The sequence below is a fragment of the Pleurodeles waltl genome, chromosome 7 (genome assembly GCF_031143425.1).
Source record: "Pleurodeles waltl isolate 20211129_DDA chromosome 7, aPleWal1.hap1.20221129, whole genome shotgun sequence".
NCBI classification, from domain to species: domain Eukaryota; kingdom Metazoa; phylum Chordata; class Amphibia; order Caudata; family Salamandridae; genus Pleurodeles; species Pleurodeles waltl.
This window is the reverse complement of record NC_090446.1, coordinates 1083578806-1083596792: the sequence shown is the minus strand read 5'-3', so window position 1 is coordinate 1083596792 and position 17987 is coordinate 1083578806.

Genomic DNA, 17987 nt, shown 5'->3' with positions numbered 1-17987 from the left:
GGTCCCAGGAGCCAAAGATGAAGTGCGCCAGCGGTGATGATACGCACCACCGTGGATGTCACCGCCGCGGACGTGACTGCCATTTTCTATCTGTTCAATCACTCGATACCTGATCTTCGACAGGAGAGGACCTACACTGCAAGTGCTGCTGTGACTTCGGTCTGGAAGAGACAATGGCATGTGCGTCTGGGGAAAGGGCCCCTGCCTTCACTGCACAGGAGTTGGAGAAGCTTGTGGACAGGGTCCTCCCCCAGTACACGCTATTCTACGGTCCTCCAGACCAACAGGTAAGTACACAGGGAGCACGTTGTATGGGCTATGCCTGGGTGGAGAGGGCTGGATGTAAGTAGGAAGGGGGCAGAGTTCTGCGAGCATGAAGGAGTGTGATTGGATGTGCCACATGGCTAGGGCAGGGATGTGGGCCATTCACTTCGATGGTGCAGTTGCTAATGACTTCTCTTCTTCCCCTGTACATGTCATGTAGGTCAGCGCCCACCAGAAGAAGGATATTTGGTGTGCCATCGGCAAGGACGTCCGGACCCTGGGGGTCCACCACAGATGGAGCACCCACTGCCGTAAAAGATGGGAGGACATATGCCGCTGGAGCAAGAAGACGGCGGAGGCTCAGCTGGGGATGGCCTCCCAACGTGGGAGCGGTGCCTGTCGCACCATGACCCCCCCTGATGTTCAGGATCCTGGCGGTGGCCTACCCTGAGTTGGATGGGCGCATGAGGGCATCACAGCAGACACAAGGGGGTGAGTACACTCTCATTCTGCTGACTTTGCACACAGTGGAGGGGTCTGGGTGGGGGAAGAGGGCTGTGGGTTTCCCTAGGCCAGGGCGAGTTCCGTAGGCTAAGCCCCTCCGGAATGCAGGCTATGTGCCACTCCACCCCACCTCTGTAGAGTGCCAATTACAGGTATACATGCCCCTGTGTCATCTATGTGGGCAGATGACACTCATAGCCATGCAGGCCATATCGCAGGAACTGCATCTGTAGAGGCCAAGAGCACGGCGTAGTGCAGGGGGCTGCTGTGTCTGTATTGTCTGCCAACGGTAGCGGTAAGCCATGCACTCAACCTGTCTTTCTTCTGTTTCCCCACCCCTTTTTGTGCTCTCCCTGTTCTTTTGTGCATCAGCATCATCAGGCGGAGGTACAGTGGCACCAGAGCATGAGGGGGCTGCATCCCACATGGCCATGGAAGGCCACACCCCGGACTCAGAATACACCAGTGGGACGGAGGGCGAGGAGAGCTTCACGTCGGTCACAGGATCTGCAACCAGCGACACGGACTGGTCCTCCGATGGGAGCTCCCTTGTGTTGGTGGCACCATCTGTGCCCCCCACTTCTACAGGTACAGCCGCCACCCCCCCTACCAACACCGCCCTCCCAGCAGCCCCTTAGCCTTCGCTCCGTGCCCACTCATCCAGGAGGGTGAGCATCACCTTTGCCCCAGGCACCTAAGCCCCTGCCCCTGTCAACCCTGCTGCCCTCAGTGAGGAAGCCATTGACCTCCTCAGGTCACTCACTGTTGGGCAGTCTACTATTGTGAATGCCATCCAGGGTGTAGAAAGGGAGTTACAACACACAAAGGCATTCCTGGAGGGCACTAATTCTGGTCAGGCTGCCCATCATCGAACCCTGCAATCTCTGGCCTCAACACTGATGGCAGCCATTGTCCCTGTGTCTAGCCTCCCTCCTCCAACTTCCTCCACCCAGACCCAATCCCCTGTACCCCAGCCTATCCCAAGCACACCATCAGACCAGCCTGCACACACGTCAACACACAAGGGCAGCTCAGGCAAACATAGGCACCACACATCCCACAGGCACTCACACAAGCATCACCCACATACAGACACAGCAACATCCACTGCCTCCACTGTGTCCCCCTCGTCGTCGTCTCCCTCCTCCCTCCCAGTGTCGTTTACACTCTCACCTGCATGCACTATCACTACAGCCACTAGGACTTGCACCAGAACACCCAGCACCACACCCCGCTCACCTGCACTCACCACCCCCACTACCATTTACACGTCCCCTTTGTCCTCTCCCAGTGTGTCTGTGACGCCCCCTCCCAAAGTACACAAACGCGGGCACACACACCCAACATACATCCACCTCACGACAGCCTCCAGAACATGCACCTGCACCCAAATCATCTAAAGTTACACCTCCTACAACCACCTCCTCTTCCTCCACTCCCAGCCCCCCTCCAGCTACCCGTCCCAGTGTTCGTCAGAAACCTTTCCTGAGCAACCTTGACCTCTGTCCCGCCCCCCCTCCAATTCATAAGTCCCGTACTAGCACCTCAGCCAAAAAAAGTCTGGTACCAGTTGTGCCTGTTAGAGGTATGTGGAGTGCACCGGGCACCAGGGCAGCCAGTGTGACACGGAGCCAAAGCACTGCCAGTCCACCCCCTGTAAAGCATCAGAAGTTGGACAGTGCCCGACGGGAGATGGGGAAGACTCCTGCCGGCAAAGCTGCTCACAAGGGTCCCGGGGGGAGTGTCGAGTCAGCTGTGACTCCTCTCAAGGTGGAGAAGGGGCAGAAGAAGTCTCCAAAGTCTGGGAAGAACAGCACGGCGGAGAAGGCCGCCATCCTCCCCGCTGACCAGGACGCCACTGCCAGCCCCATCGCCACAGGTCCGGACACCACCGCCAGAGTCAGTGCCCTGGAGGGCAGCGCTATTGTCACAGGTCCGGAGACCACCGCCAGAGTCAGTGCCCTGGAGGACAGCACTATCGTCACTGGTCCGGAGGCCACCACCAGAGTCAGTGCCCTGGAGGGCAGCACTATCGTCACTGGTCCGGAGACCACCGCCAGAGTCAGTGCCCTGGAGGGCAGCACTATCGTCACAGGTCCGGAGAACGCCAGAGTCAGTGCCCTGGAGGGCAGCACTATCGTCACTGGTCCGGAGACCACCGCCAGAGTCAGTGCCCAGGAGGTCCCCGGCAGCCACAGCCCCGCTGGGCACTGAGGGACCGCCATGCCACACACCGCTGCACAGGTCAGAGACAGCAAAGTCAAGCCCCACTGAACAGGGCAAGCACCGCTGAACAGGGCAAAGACCGCCATGGCAAGCACCGCTAAACAGGGCAAGCACCGCTGAACAGGGCAACGACCGCCACGGCAAGAACCGCTGAACAGGGCAAGCACCGCTGAACAGGGCAAAGACTGCTGAACAGGGGAAAGACCGCCATGGCAAGCACCGCTGAACAGGGCAAGCACTGCTGAACAGGGCAAAGACCGCCATGGCAAGAACCGGTGAACAGGGCAAGCACCGCTGAACAGGGCAAAGACCGCTGAACAGGGCAAAGACCGCCATGGCAAGCACCGCTGAACAGGGCAAGCACCGCTGAACAGGGCAAAGATCGCTGAACAGGGCAAAGACCGCCATGGCAAGCACCGCTGAACAGGGCAAGCACCGCTGAACAGGGCAAAGACCGCTGAACAGGGCAAAGACCGCTATGGCAAGCACCGCTGAACAGGGCAAGCACCGCTGAACAGGGCAAAGACCGCCATGGCAAGAACCGCTGAACAGGGCAAGCACCGCTGAACAGGGCAAAGACCGCTGAACAGGGCAAAGACCGCCATGGCAAGCACCGCTGAACAGGGCAAGCACCGCTGAACAGGGCAAAGACCGCTGAACAGGGCAAAGACCGCCATGGCAAGCACCGCTGAACAGGGCAAGCACCGCTGAACAGGGCAAAGACCGCCATGGCAAGAACCGCTGAACAGGGCAAGCACCACTGAACAGGGCAAAGACCGCTGAACAGGGCAAAGACCGCCATGGCAAGCACCGCTGAACAGGGCAAGCACCGCTGAACAGGGCAAAGACCGCTGAACAGGGCAAAGACCGCCATGACAAGCACCACCAACTCAAGCATAGTCAGCCGATGTGCGTCTGGGACAGTGATGGAACTGGGACCGTCACGGGGTGAGTGATGCACTCTGGGCACCAGTCCCCCTCCAGAACCAGTGGAGAACAGCATCCACTCCGTCTGTCCTTAACAGGATGAAGCACTCTGGGCACCAGTCCCCCTCCAGAATCAGCGGAGAACAGCATTTACTACACAAATCCCTAACAGGATGAAGCACTCTGGGCACCAGTCCCCCTCCAGAACCAGTGGAGAACAGCATCCACTACCTGAATCCTTAACAGGATGAAGCACTCTGGGCACCAGTCCCCCTCCAGAACCAGTGGAGACTGTTATCCACTTGAGAGACTGTGGCTTTGCACTCCCCAGGATGGTACAGTGGGCAAACCACCCACTGGAGAGACTTGAGAGACTGTGGCTTTGCACTCCCCAGGATGGTACAGTGGGCAAACCACCCACTGGAGAGACTTGAGAGACTGTGGCTTTGCACTCCCCAGGATGGTACAGTGGGCAAACCCCCCACTGGAGAGACTTGCTAGACTGTGGCTTTGCACTCCCCAGGATGGTACAGTGGGCAAACCACCCACTGTAGAGACTTGAGAGACTGTGGCTTTTCACTCCCCAGGATAAAGCAGTGGGCAACCCACCCACTGTAGAGACTTGAGAGACTGTGGCTTTGCACTCCCCAGGATGGTACAGTGGGCAAACCACCCACTGGAGAGACTTGAGAGACTGTGGCTTTGCACTCCACAGGATGGTACAGTGGGCAAACCACCCACTGTAGAGACTTGAGAGACTGTGGCTTTGCACTCCCCAGGATAAAGCAATGGGCAAACCACCCACTGTAGACACTTGAGAGACTGTGGCTTTGCACTCCCCAGGATACATCAATGGGCATGGAGCCCCGTCATGGATCTGGCGTGGTGCTGTCATCCGGCTGAGGTGCCCCCCCTTCCCTTTCCCCTGAGGTGCCTGTTGTATTTCTATCTGATGCCCCAGCAGTGTTCTCTCCGTTTCTGGACAGGTATCGTGTGTGGGCCTCGCCCATGCATTTTGCGCCCAGTGGTCCACGGACATTGAATTGTGGATACCTGCACTACTAATCGTGATGTATATATTTGGAATGTGTATATATTTATGTATATTTGAGCATACTCTATTTTGATACATTACAATGGTTGTACTGATTTCCTTTTGTCTTTGATTCTTCCGGGGGGGGGGGGGGTTGGGGGTTGTTACTGTGATGTTTGGAAATACATTGGTGTGTGTGTTGTAGTGGGTGAGGGTCGGGTTGGGGTGTTGCGTGTGTGTCCCCCTGACTTTTGCCTCCCCTATGTCGTAGGTGCAGTACTCACCGCTGTCTTCGGCGCCGCCTTTGCTGATGTTCGTAGAGGAGCAGGAAGACAAGCGCAGGTAGTATTTGGAGTTCCGGCTCCATGGTACCCTCCTTCCTCGTGGAGTGTGTTAAGGTGAGCGTTTTCCCATTGCAAAAGCTGTTTCCGCAGTGTTTATATACATGGTAAATCCGCCACGGAAAAGGTGGCGGATTGGCCTGTTGTAATACTGTGGGCGATACTTTGTCCCCCGCCTGTCTGTTGGCGGTGACCGCCGCGCTGCTTGTCTGTACCGCCGTGGCGGTCGGAGTGTTAAAGTGGCTGTTTATGTTGGCGGTTTCCGCCACGGTCATAATACCCTTTTTTTTCCGCCGGCCTGTTTGTGGTATTACCGCAGCTTTAACACCATCCGCCAGGGTTGTAATGACCCCCTGTGTGCCCAATTGGAGCCAGACCTGATGTCGGCTATCCGCCAGCCCACAGGTATCCCCCACTAGTGCAGGTCCTGTCAGTGCTCCATTTCCTGTCAAGTGGTTCCTTCCAAACTACAGTGGCCATGGCATCAGGGATGTCTCAGCCAATGTTCTCCAGTGTGTTGACCAGAGTGTTGTCAACCCTGCTGAACACATGCGCAACTATATCGTATTCCCCCAGGTGGAGGATTTAGCCACAGTGAAAGCTGACTTTTATGCCCTGGGACATATCCCCAATATCATTGGTGCCATTGATGGTACACATGTGGCATTTGACCCCCCCCCCGGAGAAATGAACAAGTTTTCAGGAATAGAAAAAGCTATCACTCTATGAATGTGCAGATAGTGTGTTTGGCAGACCAGTACATCTCCCGTGTGAATGCCAAGTATCCTGGCTCTGTGCATGACGCCTTTACCTTGAGGAATAGCAGCATCCCACATGTCAATGGCCAACTCCAGGGGAACCGGGTGTGGCTATTAGGTGAGCCCAAGGTCCCCACCCAGTATAAGTAGGTGTCTGGGTATGGCGTTGTCCCTAAGGGTTAGTGTGTGTCTAACAGTTGTCCCTCGATATTTGCAGGTGACTGGTTACCCCAACCTCTCATGGCTACTGACCCCAGTGCGGAATGCTACGACAAGGGCAGAAGAACGTTAAAATGAGGCACATGGGCGAACAAGACGGATAATTGAAAGGATCTTCGGCCTCCTGAAGGCCAGGTTCAGGTGCCTCCATCTGACAGGTGGATCCCTGTACTACTCACCCAAGAAGGTGTGCCAGATCATTGTTGCATGTTGCATGTTGCACAACCTTGCCTTGAGACGTCAGGTGCCATTTCTGCAGGGGGATGAGCCTGGAGATGTCTTTGTGGCAGTGGTGGAGCCTGTGGACAGTGAAGAAGACGAGGTAGAGGAAGAAGATGTGGACAACAGAAGTAATATAATACAGCAGTACGTCCAGTGACACACAGGTAAGACACTGTAACTTCACTTTACATTTCAGTTTTCCGTTGGACATTGTACATGGCAGCCTGCTTTCCCTATGTCTATGGCCACTTACTGTACCCTTTGGCATCTCTATTTTCAGATCTCTGTGGCCCACTCTGGCTCCTGGTGTGTTTACTGCTGCTCACTAAAGGTCATTCCAATGAAAATGTAACTGTACATATGACTTGCTATGCTTTGATAATGTTATACTCGTACATGTTTGAATAATTTGACAGACTCCAGATTTGTATTTGTTCCAAGGGTGTTTATTTAAGTGTTCATAAGTAGAAGGGGATGTGCAATGGGCTGGGGTGATGGTGGAGGAAAGTCCAGGGTAGAGTCCAGTCTCTTGGTGTCACAGGTGCATTGTCCAAGGGGACATAGGAAGTGGAGCAATGTCAGTTCAAGGTGGACAGGGTGACGGAGTAGGACAGAAGGGTGAAAATCAGGAGAGTCTTATTTTCTGGTGGGGGTCTTGGCAATGTTCTCTGGCTTCTGCCTGGATAGCAGGGACCGTTTGCGGGTTGTTCTCCTTCTGCAGGGGGTGGGGTGCTGGTGGCCTGTTGGTCCTGTGGTGGGCCTCCTGTCCACTAGCGCCAGAGGAGGTGGAGGGCTGTTCTTCGGTGTGGCTAGTGTCAGGGGCCCGTTGTTGTACCACTGCCTCCCTCATGGTGTTGCCCATGTCAGCCAGCACCCCTGCAATGGTGACCAGGATGGTGAAGATGTTTTTTAGGTCATCCCTGATCCCCAGGTACTGTCCCTCCTGCAGCCACTGGGTCTCCTGCAACTTGTACAGTATCTGGCCCCTGGTCTCCTGGGAATGGTAGTATGCTCCCAGGATGTTGGTGAGTGCCTCCTGGAGAGTGGGTTCCCTGAGCCTGCCTCCCCCTGTCACACAGCAGTCCTCCCTGCCTCCCTGTTGTCCTGTGCCTCTGTCCCCTGAACCGTGTGCCCACTGCCACTGACCACAGGTCCCTGAATGTCCTGGGTTTGTGGGGTTGCCTAAGGTCCCTGTAGTGGTGGACACACTGCTGATTGATGTGTCCTGGGGACAGTGGCATGGGCCTGCTGGGTGGGTGCTGTGCTGGTGTTTCCTGAGGGGGTAGGCTCTGTGGTGGGTTGGGACTGTGGCAGGGGAACCGACTGTCCGGAGGTCCCTGATAGGCCAGGTTGGTTATCCTGATTAAGGCTTGCAGAGCTGCTGTCATCACTGTGGGCCTCTTCTGGGGGGGACTGGATATTGCTGGCAACTCCTCTCCGGTGATGTTGAGTAGGGGTCCTGTGGGGATGCAAATGCAGTGTTATTTTGTGTCCATCTTGTGCATGGGTATGTTCCCCACTATGGTTGTTATTCCCAAGGCAGCTTTGGCTTGTGTGAGTTGTGCTTGGTTTAGCTAGGTTATTGTCACTAGTGTGGATGCTGTGGTGGTGGGTATCCATGCAGGTCTGTGATGGGTGTCCATGCATTGGTGTTGCATGCAGGGCTTGGTATTGGGATGGGTGGGTTGTGATAGTGGGGTATATGTGAGGTGGTGGAGTGATTGGGGTGAGGGTAGGGTAGGGTTGTTGTTTCTGATGGCATGCAGATAGGGCGGGGAATATAGTAGTAAAGATTTGACTTACCAGATTCCAGTACTCCTGCTACTCCTGCAAGGCCCTCAGGATGCATGATAACCAAGACTTGCTTCTCCCATGTTATTAGTTGTGAGGGAGGAGGTGGGGGTCCACCGCCAGTCCTCTGTACTGCTACCTGGGGTCTTGCAACCATGGAATGCACCTTCCCCCGTAGGTCATTCCACCTCTTCCTGGTGTCATCCCTTGTTCTAGGGTGCTGTTCCACAGTGTTGACCCTGTCCACGATTCTCCGCCATAGCTCCATCTTCCTAGCAATGGATGTCTGCTGCACCTGTGATCCGAATAACTGTGGCTCTACCTGGATGATTTCCTCCACCATGACACTTAGGTCCTCCTCTGAAACACTGGGGTGTCTCTGGGGTGCTATGGATGTGGTGTGAGTGATATATGTGCGGGTGTGTGGGGTGCTGTGCTGGGCTGTGTGGTGTGAGGTGCGTGGATGGTGTACGGGTGAGGGTGTTTGTGGCTCTGATTGAGTGGGTGCTCATGGCTTCTCTCTCTCTCTCTCACTTGCCAAAATGTTTGGGTCGTAAAGGGTTGTGGGTATTGTGGGTGTGTGTTTTATATTGGATTGGGTGTGTGGTGTGTGTATGTGTGTCAGGTGTGTGTAGTTTGAATTGTCCAATGTGGTGGAGTTTTGTTAGGTTGTGTGTATTTTGAGTGTGGCTGTGCGTACCGCCAATGGTTTACTGCAGTTGAAAGACCGCCGCGGTGATTCATGGGTCCTGATACTGTGGGCGTATTCCTGTTGGCGTAAAGGTGTGGGTTTTGGTACTGCCAGTTTATCACTGACCTTTGGTCTGGCGGACTTGTGTGGGTGTCTGTATAGTGGCGGAATTCTCAGTGTAGGTCATAATACCTGCAGGGGAATACCACCGCGGTCACGGTATGTTGGTGGCCATCAGCACGGCGGTAGGTGGCATTTAGCGCAAGGGTTGTAATGAGGGCCATATTCTTTATTATTGTAGTTACCATTGACCGGTCCATTTAATGGCCACATTGAGTTTTAAATTGCTTCTCGTCATCAGACTATAGATACTAATTGAGGATCAAATTAAAATACTTTTAATGCTATACAGGATGTAGTCCAGTTGACAGCCTTTTTTTCCCACAGAAAGGCAGTGAGGACAACTGTTTAACATTTGTTAGTCATATAACCTACGTCGTCTATGAGTGGATTTGGCAGACTAAAATGCTATTCCTATAATACCTTGACAGTGGGTCAGCTGTTCATTTGGCACACTACATTTTCTAATAGTAGTAGGAGCTTCCTTAAGTGGGAGAGAAAATCACAACACTTTATCAGACCATACTGACCTCTAGCACTCAGGGATTGAAATCTGATCATGGCATGCTTTATCTTGCCAAGTTAAGACTAATACATAGGGAATTTATTATTTTTCAGTAGTCATGAGGGGGTTGTTATTTCCGACGAAAAACTGAGCAGCTAAACACACTACAGCTCCATGTTCAAAGTGATTCCTTATAACCCCTCTCAATGACTGTTGATTACATAATCAAGGGCACATGATGTAACATTCTCAGTGACTCCATACAGTAGTTATGGTTGTTGGCTGTTGGGAAGGAAAAGTCCCCCCCAAGGTGATGGACATGTACTTATGTCCTTAGTGCCCCAAACATAATGATGTCTGGATCCCTGATGATGATTTTTGTTGTCATGGGAGAATATGGAGCACCATGGCATGGGTCTGTCTCATAGATTGCGGTCTTTCAGGACCAGAAAGGACAACCAAAAGTGCTTCCCTTCATAGTGGTGAAAGGGTGCTACCTTTGCCAGGAGTTAAGCAGCACATGTGCCGTGGTGGCATCCTACTGCATACTGATCAGTAGGAGTGAACAGGCCTTTTTGCCTGTCTCACTGAGTAACGCCTACAGGTTCACTTATTTATAGTTCTGCTGCTGTGTGTTTACCTCACCCTGTATTGGCTTGTTGTGTAGTAATGCACAATGTGTGTATGTTATACATGTGCTAGGTGCATGTGTGCCTGTGACTAGTACAAATACATGAAAGATGTAGTGCTGTGCAGTGTGTGTTTGTTGTATACATGTGCTTGGTGTATGTGGGACTGTGAATGATGCAACACATGGACAATTCTGGGTTCCATTTTTGGGAGACACAGGGCTAACTGGAGGAACATAAGGAGGTAGAGGAACTCCTCCTCCAAAAACAGATTTGTGGATTACTGCATTGCTGTGACACACTGGAGGGCCAGGCTCCTTGGTGGACTTCAAAGGGTGCTATTTGATTCAGACAGAGGTCACTTGGGGTAACCTTTTGATACATATGTCTCTGGGGCTGACACCTAGGGCCAGATGTACCAAAGGATTTTACCCATTCTGTGTCTATGGGAAAAAGCTTTCGTACATATGGCCCCTAGTCACTCCACTAGCCTGTGTTGTGGGGAATTCAGATATGGAGTTGCTCCTGCTGTGACAAACTGCATTATTATATTAAAGGAACTTTTAAAGTGCATGTACAACGGTCAGTGTTATGGGGCTGGAGTGGAAACGGTGAGGTGAAAGTGCTGTTAGCAAGAATTTTGTTGCATGCTTGGCTGAATAGCCAGGTTTTTAGCAGTTTACTGACTTTTTTGTAACATGCAGCCAATCTGATCTCTGGGGCGGACGTTTTCCAGATGTTAGGTGTGATGACTGAAAATCTGGTGCGGCTCATTCTCTTCTTCATGAATTTAGGTATTAACGGTTCATATGTGCGGAGCATAGTGTGCGTTGGAGGGGTGCTTCTGAATTCAGAGGGTATTAAAGGCCAGACTGTTATTGTTGAGTGTTTTGAAAATGATACAGCCAGTTTTGAAAATTGTTCTTTGACCCCACCGGCAGCCAATGGAGTTCTTTCATTTGGTGATACGGTACCGTTTAGGTTATCAATATATTAATCAGACTTCCTGGTTCTGGGCAATTTGGAGCCTACAGATGAGGCATTTAGAAAAATCCACATATAGTGATTTTGCATAGTCTATCCTAGAGTTGCGGGGGGCTCCCATCTTTGGAAGCCAGAATGATGCTGTCCAGTAATCAATCTTACATTTAGTAATGATAACTTCATTTTGTTTCTTAATTCAGTTTCAGATGGTTATTTTTCATCCAATCGTGGATGAACAGCATTGTGGCTTGAAAGTTCTGAGATGCATGCCAATTATAGATCCTGAAAAGTAGTTGCATGTCATAGGCACAGCTATAGATCGTACATTTCCTATTTTTGAGACAGTGGACTAGTGGTTGCATGTAAAGGTTGAAGAGATGTGGTGAGAGGGACGAGCCCTATGCAACTCTAAAGGAAAGGCAAGTCAGAGAAGAGGGAACATCAAAAGAAGCAGTCCTCCAACAGAAACTTCACAGACGCAGACTCTAAATCACATTTGGTGTCTGGAAATTGACTATAAGAAAAGGAGCTCACGGCTCTCAAAATTGTCAACTGTCAAGTCAATTGGGATGTGCAAGGAGAAGCTTTGCAAGACTTCTGCCTGTGACACGGACTGAGGGAGCCAAAGCCTGCCAGTCTTCCAGCTAGGTGAGTGGACATCACACAGAGAATCCAAGACAGCTTGCCCCGGAGCACCCGTTTCTGCCTGCTTCCTAAGGTAAATGTGCACTGTGAGGAAGAGGAGGTCTTGAGGGAGAAAGGCCAGTGGCGGATCCTGGAGATTGGATCCCTGTAGCAAGGTGTGGGGAAACGGCTGCTGCACCGATCATGTCATTGACCGTATGCAGGTTTGAAGTCAGTGACCCTTTATGCCAGGTGGGGCTGCTGTGAAGATTGTTGCCATGTTGATCACAATAGTCCTTGTGCAGAGCAAAGCATGCCAATTGGGCCATAGCCTGTGTGCGTAGTCAAGTTGCGTCTCTGTCAGGTGGGAACACTGTAAAGACTACTGCTGTGACGATAGGGCCGTGGCTCATGCACATGAGAAAAAAGACGCTGTATGCCCGGGGGCCCACCAGGCCAAAGTAAGGAGCATGGTCTGATCAAAACCACTGTTGTGAGTAGGTCACCAAAGGAGGAAGAGACTTCCATAGTGATTCAAGCTATCCAAAGCACTGAATGACCAGCCCTAGGAGAGTTGGACCTCTCCCCCACCTGTAGGGAGGATTCCAAGAAACTTCACATCGCATGAGCATTGAGGATCCCCTGGCCGCTGCAGGACCCTGTGGAAGGAACTAGAGGACACCTGAATGCTGCCCCTCCAGAGTGCATGTAAAGATCTTAGCAGACACAGCCGCTGTGGCTTCAGCACCAACAAAGGGAATGCACTTGGAGACTCTGGTGATTCAAATTTTGTTGGTATCGGTAAGACTGATTTTCAGGCCAGACAGCCGTGGGGGAAATTTACTTGCCATCTAGCACTGCTGCACTGGAACACTTTTGACTCTGACACTTTAATTAAGTGGGACTTCTAAGACTTAGACTACTAGTAAGGCTAAACCTGGAAGCAGCCTATATTGAATGGAAAATAACTACTACTGAGAGAGAGGGTAGTGGAGTTCAGGGACCTGCTTGCTATAACAGTAGAGCCCTGAACATATTGAGTTGTGAACCTGTGTTCACCCCCCTGTGTCTATCTCCCCCAGAGAACTCTTGGACTGCTCAACCTGCACTACCAATGAAAGCCAAGTATAGGGGTTCTTGGCCCAGTTGCTAGGGACCCATACCAGGTTGGGCCTCAGGACATCATGAGTAAAAGGCCTTGAGTGCCACAGCTGGGCCCAGTAGCTCTTGCTTACCCCATGGCCCTCTGAACAGGTTCGGACATTAGCATATCATGCCCCTTTCAGTTTTCAGATACTTACATGATACTTACACTATTAACGATTAAGGTTTGTTGGAAGAGAAAGCGATGTTTCACTGAGAGTTATAGTTGTTCGTGCGAGTGGAGAAAACTTGGACTCTGTTGTGGCAATGTTTGTCTTATTCTGGGAAGTGAGGGTTGAGGTGCATTCCGTTTTGTTTACATGCTTTTGCTTATTTATTGATTCATAAGTTCAGAGAAAAAAACTATTGTGCTTTGGTTTTGTATCCAGGGTAGCTGTATATGAAAGTTAAAATTTGTTTAATAACTTTAATAATTCTCCTAAAGCCCAGAATGGTATGTTATTTGTCTATAAAAACAATATTAACTTCCTTTTATTACAAGATGTAACATCTGATAGTCTTGAGAAAAGATTAGTCTAGAAGCAAGGTGTCCTTACCAGTGGCGTAGCATGGGGGGTGCATGGGGGGCCGGCCGCACCGGACGCAACATCTGGGGGGCGCAAATTACTTGCCTTGCCCCGCACTCGCAGCTCTCAGGGGGCGCAAATTACTTGCCTTGCCCCGGGTGCTGACAACCCACGCTACGCCACTGGTCCTTACAGGTTTCCGTTCTCATTTCATTTTTTGCTTGCACAATGGGGTTCGAATAAGGAGAAACTAATATAAACAGAAGGAGAAAATAAGGTTTTCTTGATACTTACATACCAAAAGATATATAGACCTGTGTTTTTTTTGTTTTTTTTTAAAGTTAAGCCAACAGTTTTGACTGTCCCGGTAAATTTCTCTGGGCTCCGAGACTCAGTAGATAGCCTGGGAGTCTGCAGAGCGGAGAAAACAGACATTAGCTTCACTAACCAGCTTCACTAACCAGTATGTGGACTATTCCACAGAAAGGGGGAAATATGCACACTAAATAACCTGATAACATTCTAAGCATTTTACATTGCAAGACCCAGTAAGTATCAGCAGGCTTGCCCTGCCGAAATGTATCCAGGCAATGTGGTTTTCATTGCACCTGGTATGTACTGGCTGTGATAAAACTGTGTAATTCTGATTTGTGCAGTAACAGAAGTTGCTTCATACTTTGGAAATTATCAGGCCATGCGTAATGAGGGAGTTATTGAAGATGTCACTCACTTTGGTTCTAAGACCTTGAGGAAAATGAAAATGTAAAATCTTTTCATCTTTATTATGCACTACACTAGTGAAGAACAACTGACAAGCAATTAATGCAGTGATATGTAGAGTATTAGCTCTGTTTTATTTCGCTCTTTGGTGTAGGAAAGATAGCCAACCCCAAATACCTCTTCCTCCACTGTAATCTGTTAGGGTAGTCCTTTCAACCATACATACATCTTTTCTGGATCACCTTGCTGCAAGTCACCTGAGAAAATCAGAATTCTGATAGAGATACTTCTGGTGAAGTTGTATATACCACAGAGAAGATACAGATGCCACTGAGTCAACATTGCGCATAATGATGCTACAAACCTTAGCTGCATTATTGTAATGGCTTATCCATTAGAGGTCTTCGACACTACTGCCATGTCATCGATTTGTGAAGATAGATAATACATCACAGACGTTTAGACCTTGCATCCTTGGTGTGGTTTCCCCTATATTTTTGCCTTAAGGCCTCCTGTTTTTGCTGGGCTTTGGAATATGCAAACTTTACCACTGCTGACCAGTGCTAATGTGCCTGTGCTCTTTCCTTAAAACATGGTAATATTTGCTTATTCCCAATTAGCATATCTAATTTACCTAAAGTCCATAGTAAAGTGCACTACATGAGCCCATTTAAATTAAATGGCACTAGTGGGCCTGCAGCACCAACTGTGCCACCCACTTAAGTAGCTCTTTAAAAATGTCTCAGGTTTGCCATTGCAAAGCCTGTGTGTATAGTTTTAAACTGCCATGTCAACACAGCAAAAAAAGTTTCCTGGCCCAAACCTTCCTTTTTAATACATATCGGTCACTCCCAAGGTAGGCCACAGACCATGCCTAGGGCAGTGTATATAAAAAGTTGGACATGTACTTTTAAATTCTACATGTCCTGGTAGTGAAAACTATTACATTTGTTTTTCTCTACTGGAAGACCTACCTCTCCCATAGGATAACACTGGGGTCGCCTTGTAACCTTTTTTAAGTATACCTTCCAATTGGGAGAGATAGATGTTCCAAGCGTGGTGTCTCTAGAGTCACAATTTAAAATCACAACTTATGGTGAAGTCAAAATTTTAAAGTGCAATTCTTAAAAAGCCACTTTTAGAAAGTTAGCATTTTCTTACTTTAGCTATTTGGTGCCTGATGCCTGTCTCTGCTCACGTCTGGGGTGGGGTGACAGCTGGGTTTTGTGTATTCCTCCTAGACAGCCACACACAATGGGAGCTTAAGTGTGACCTAATGGACCTTGATGGGCCTTCCTGGGCAGGATGCGAGGGAAGATCATGGCACAGCATCACACCTCAAAAGGCTGTGTCCTGTCCACACTCTAAGGGCAGCATAACCTGTAGTGAGTCTGGGGACAAGGCAGGAACTCTGTGCACTTCAAAGGCATATCCTTGAAATCTCCCCCACTTCAAAGGCACAACTGGGCATAAGTGCTGGACCTCTGACACCACCATTTCACTACTCCTCTGGACCTGTAGATACTCCATCAGGAAGAAGGACTGATGTGTAGCGGAAAGAATGACACTCTGCTGGGCTGCTACTCCGCTGGATTCCTGCTTTGCTTTGCTGACCTGCTGCCCTCTTGCCAGGGAAGGAGAAGGACTGGACCTGCATCTCTCTAACCCAGAACCCAGGTGACTCCAGGGGCTAATTAGCAGGCCTCCTGATCTGACCCCTAAGGGTGTAAAAGACCTACAACCACCCTGCTCCTTCACCTCAACTCTTCCATGAGTGAGCCTGCCCTGCCAAGTGGTGCCACCCCAAGCCTGGACCCATGGAAGTGGGCCTAAGGGGTTTGCTTAAGTGTACCCAATGCATCTTCTGCTTCAGAAGCAGAACAGATGCATTGTTGCTGCTGCTGCGTGCATTGTTGCTGCTGCTGTGTGGGGCAGAACCAATGCATTGCTGCTACTGTGGGAGTCAGAACCGATCCAACGGACTTCCATCGCTGCTTCATCCCACATCTTGGGACCAATACATTGCATTAGGAATTGCCACTGTGCAACGCGTTCTCTGGTGCAAGCTCCTCTCACCCCTCATCAACAGCAGCCTTGATCAGGATGCTACAGCTCCCCATCACAGCTTTGGTGCTCATCAGAACCGGCATATCACCTCAGCTGGCCCACACATCCCTGACACCAATTTTCGCACCGCGAGACCTGTAACTGCGACCGTCGACAATGACGCCACAGGACTTCGCACTGCAACCTTGCTGCATTTCAGTACCAACATATCACATTGGCTGCACAAAGCATCTTTGTCTCGGATCCACACAAAGCTCTGCAACCAGGATTTAAGGTACTTTAGTTCAGTGGGCCCAAAAGGGTTATTGTAGCTGGCCCATGCACCATCAAAGTTTTTGACTTTGTCCCAGTGTGATCAGTTATTTTCAGTTGGTGCTTCTTGCTTCTAAGAGCTATTTGACAATTGATGGGATTAGTTCAGAGGTACCAGATACCTTCATCACTACCAATTGATAATTGGATCTGGCTAGATAGAAGCGGTAAGGTTTAAAAAAAAAGTTAAAATGACCATTTTTGCTTGGTGCACCCAACCTCCCCCACCCCCGATTGTCAACTCAGCTGTTTTTGCTGGCTGTGAAACTCTGTTTACCCCTTACTAACCAGGGGTACAGTGCCTATGCTCCCCCTTTCAACATGATGAAATTGGCACACCCCTAATTGGTATATTTAATTTACTTACTAGTCCCTATAATATGGTATCAAGTGTACACTGGGCCAATAAGCTAAAAGTCATTAGTGGACTACAGCATATATTGCGCCAGCCACTGCAGTGACAGTGCTAACAGGAATACAGGTGTTGAGACGGGCCCACTCACCTGAAAAGCAGGATGTCTGCAGGGGCAATGGTAAGCCCCCGACCTCCTGGGACACCTCTCGGCACTTCCTGGTGGACACAGAAACTCCGGCATGTGTCCCATGCCTTGACATCTGTTGTCTATGTTTCGTTTTTCCTGTGGAGAAACATAGGAGGAGTGGGGAAGATCCTCCTGCCAGGAGCACCGTGCGTACGATTAATTTGATCTTATGTGAATTTGGTGATTTATTGTGAGCGCTTATTCTTATAAACCATCTTCTCTTCCGTCTCTCTTTTTCATATATGTTTTCCATATGGGAGCTGTTAGAAATAGGGTTTTTGGTTGGCAGTCAGGTTACCCCCTGTCCAAGCAAAAGCCCTCACTCTAGTCAGGGTAAGTCACACACAATCCAAGATTATCCTGTGCCCACCCTCTGGTAGCTTGGCACGAGCAGTCAGGCTTAACTTAGAAGGCAATGTGTAAAGTATTTGTGCAATAAATCATACAATACCACCATATAGCACCACAAAAATACACCACACAGTGTTTAGAAAAATATATAATATTTATCAGGATAATTGTAGTTCAAAAAAGAATAAAGTTGCAATGGAAAATTGTAGAAATATCACAGGACAGTGATATACAATGTCTTAAGTCTTTAGAATATAAACAAAGTCTCTTTCAAGCACAAGTACCTGGTTGGGAGTGGAAAAATCTCCTCAGAGGGCCACAAGAGAAGAGGCGCGTGGAAAAAGGGTGTGTGCGTTGATTTCTCCCCAGCACACACGGACTTGCGTCGTTATTTTCCACGCGGGGAAGTCGGCGTCGTTTTCCGGCGCGTGGACAGTCTCTTTCTGTGGATCGCGGGGATTACCAGATGTCCCGGGTCTGTGCGTGG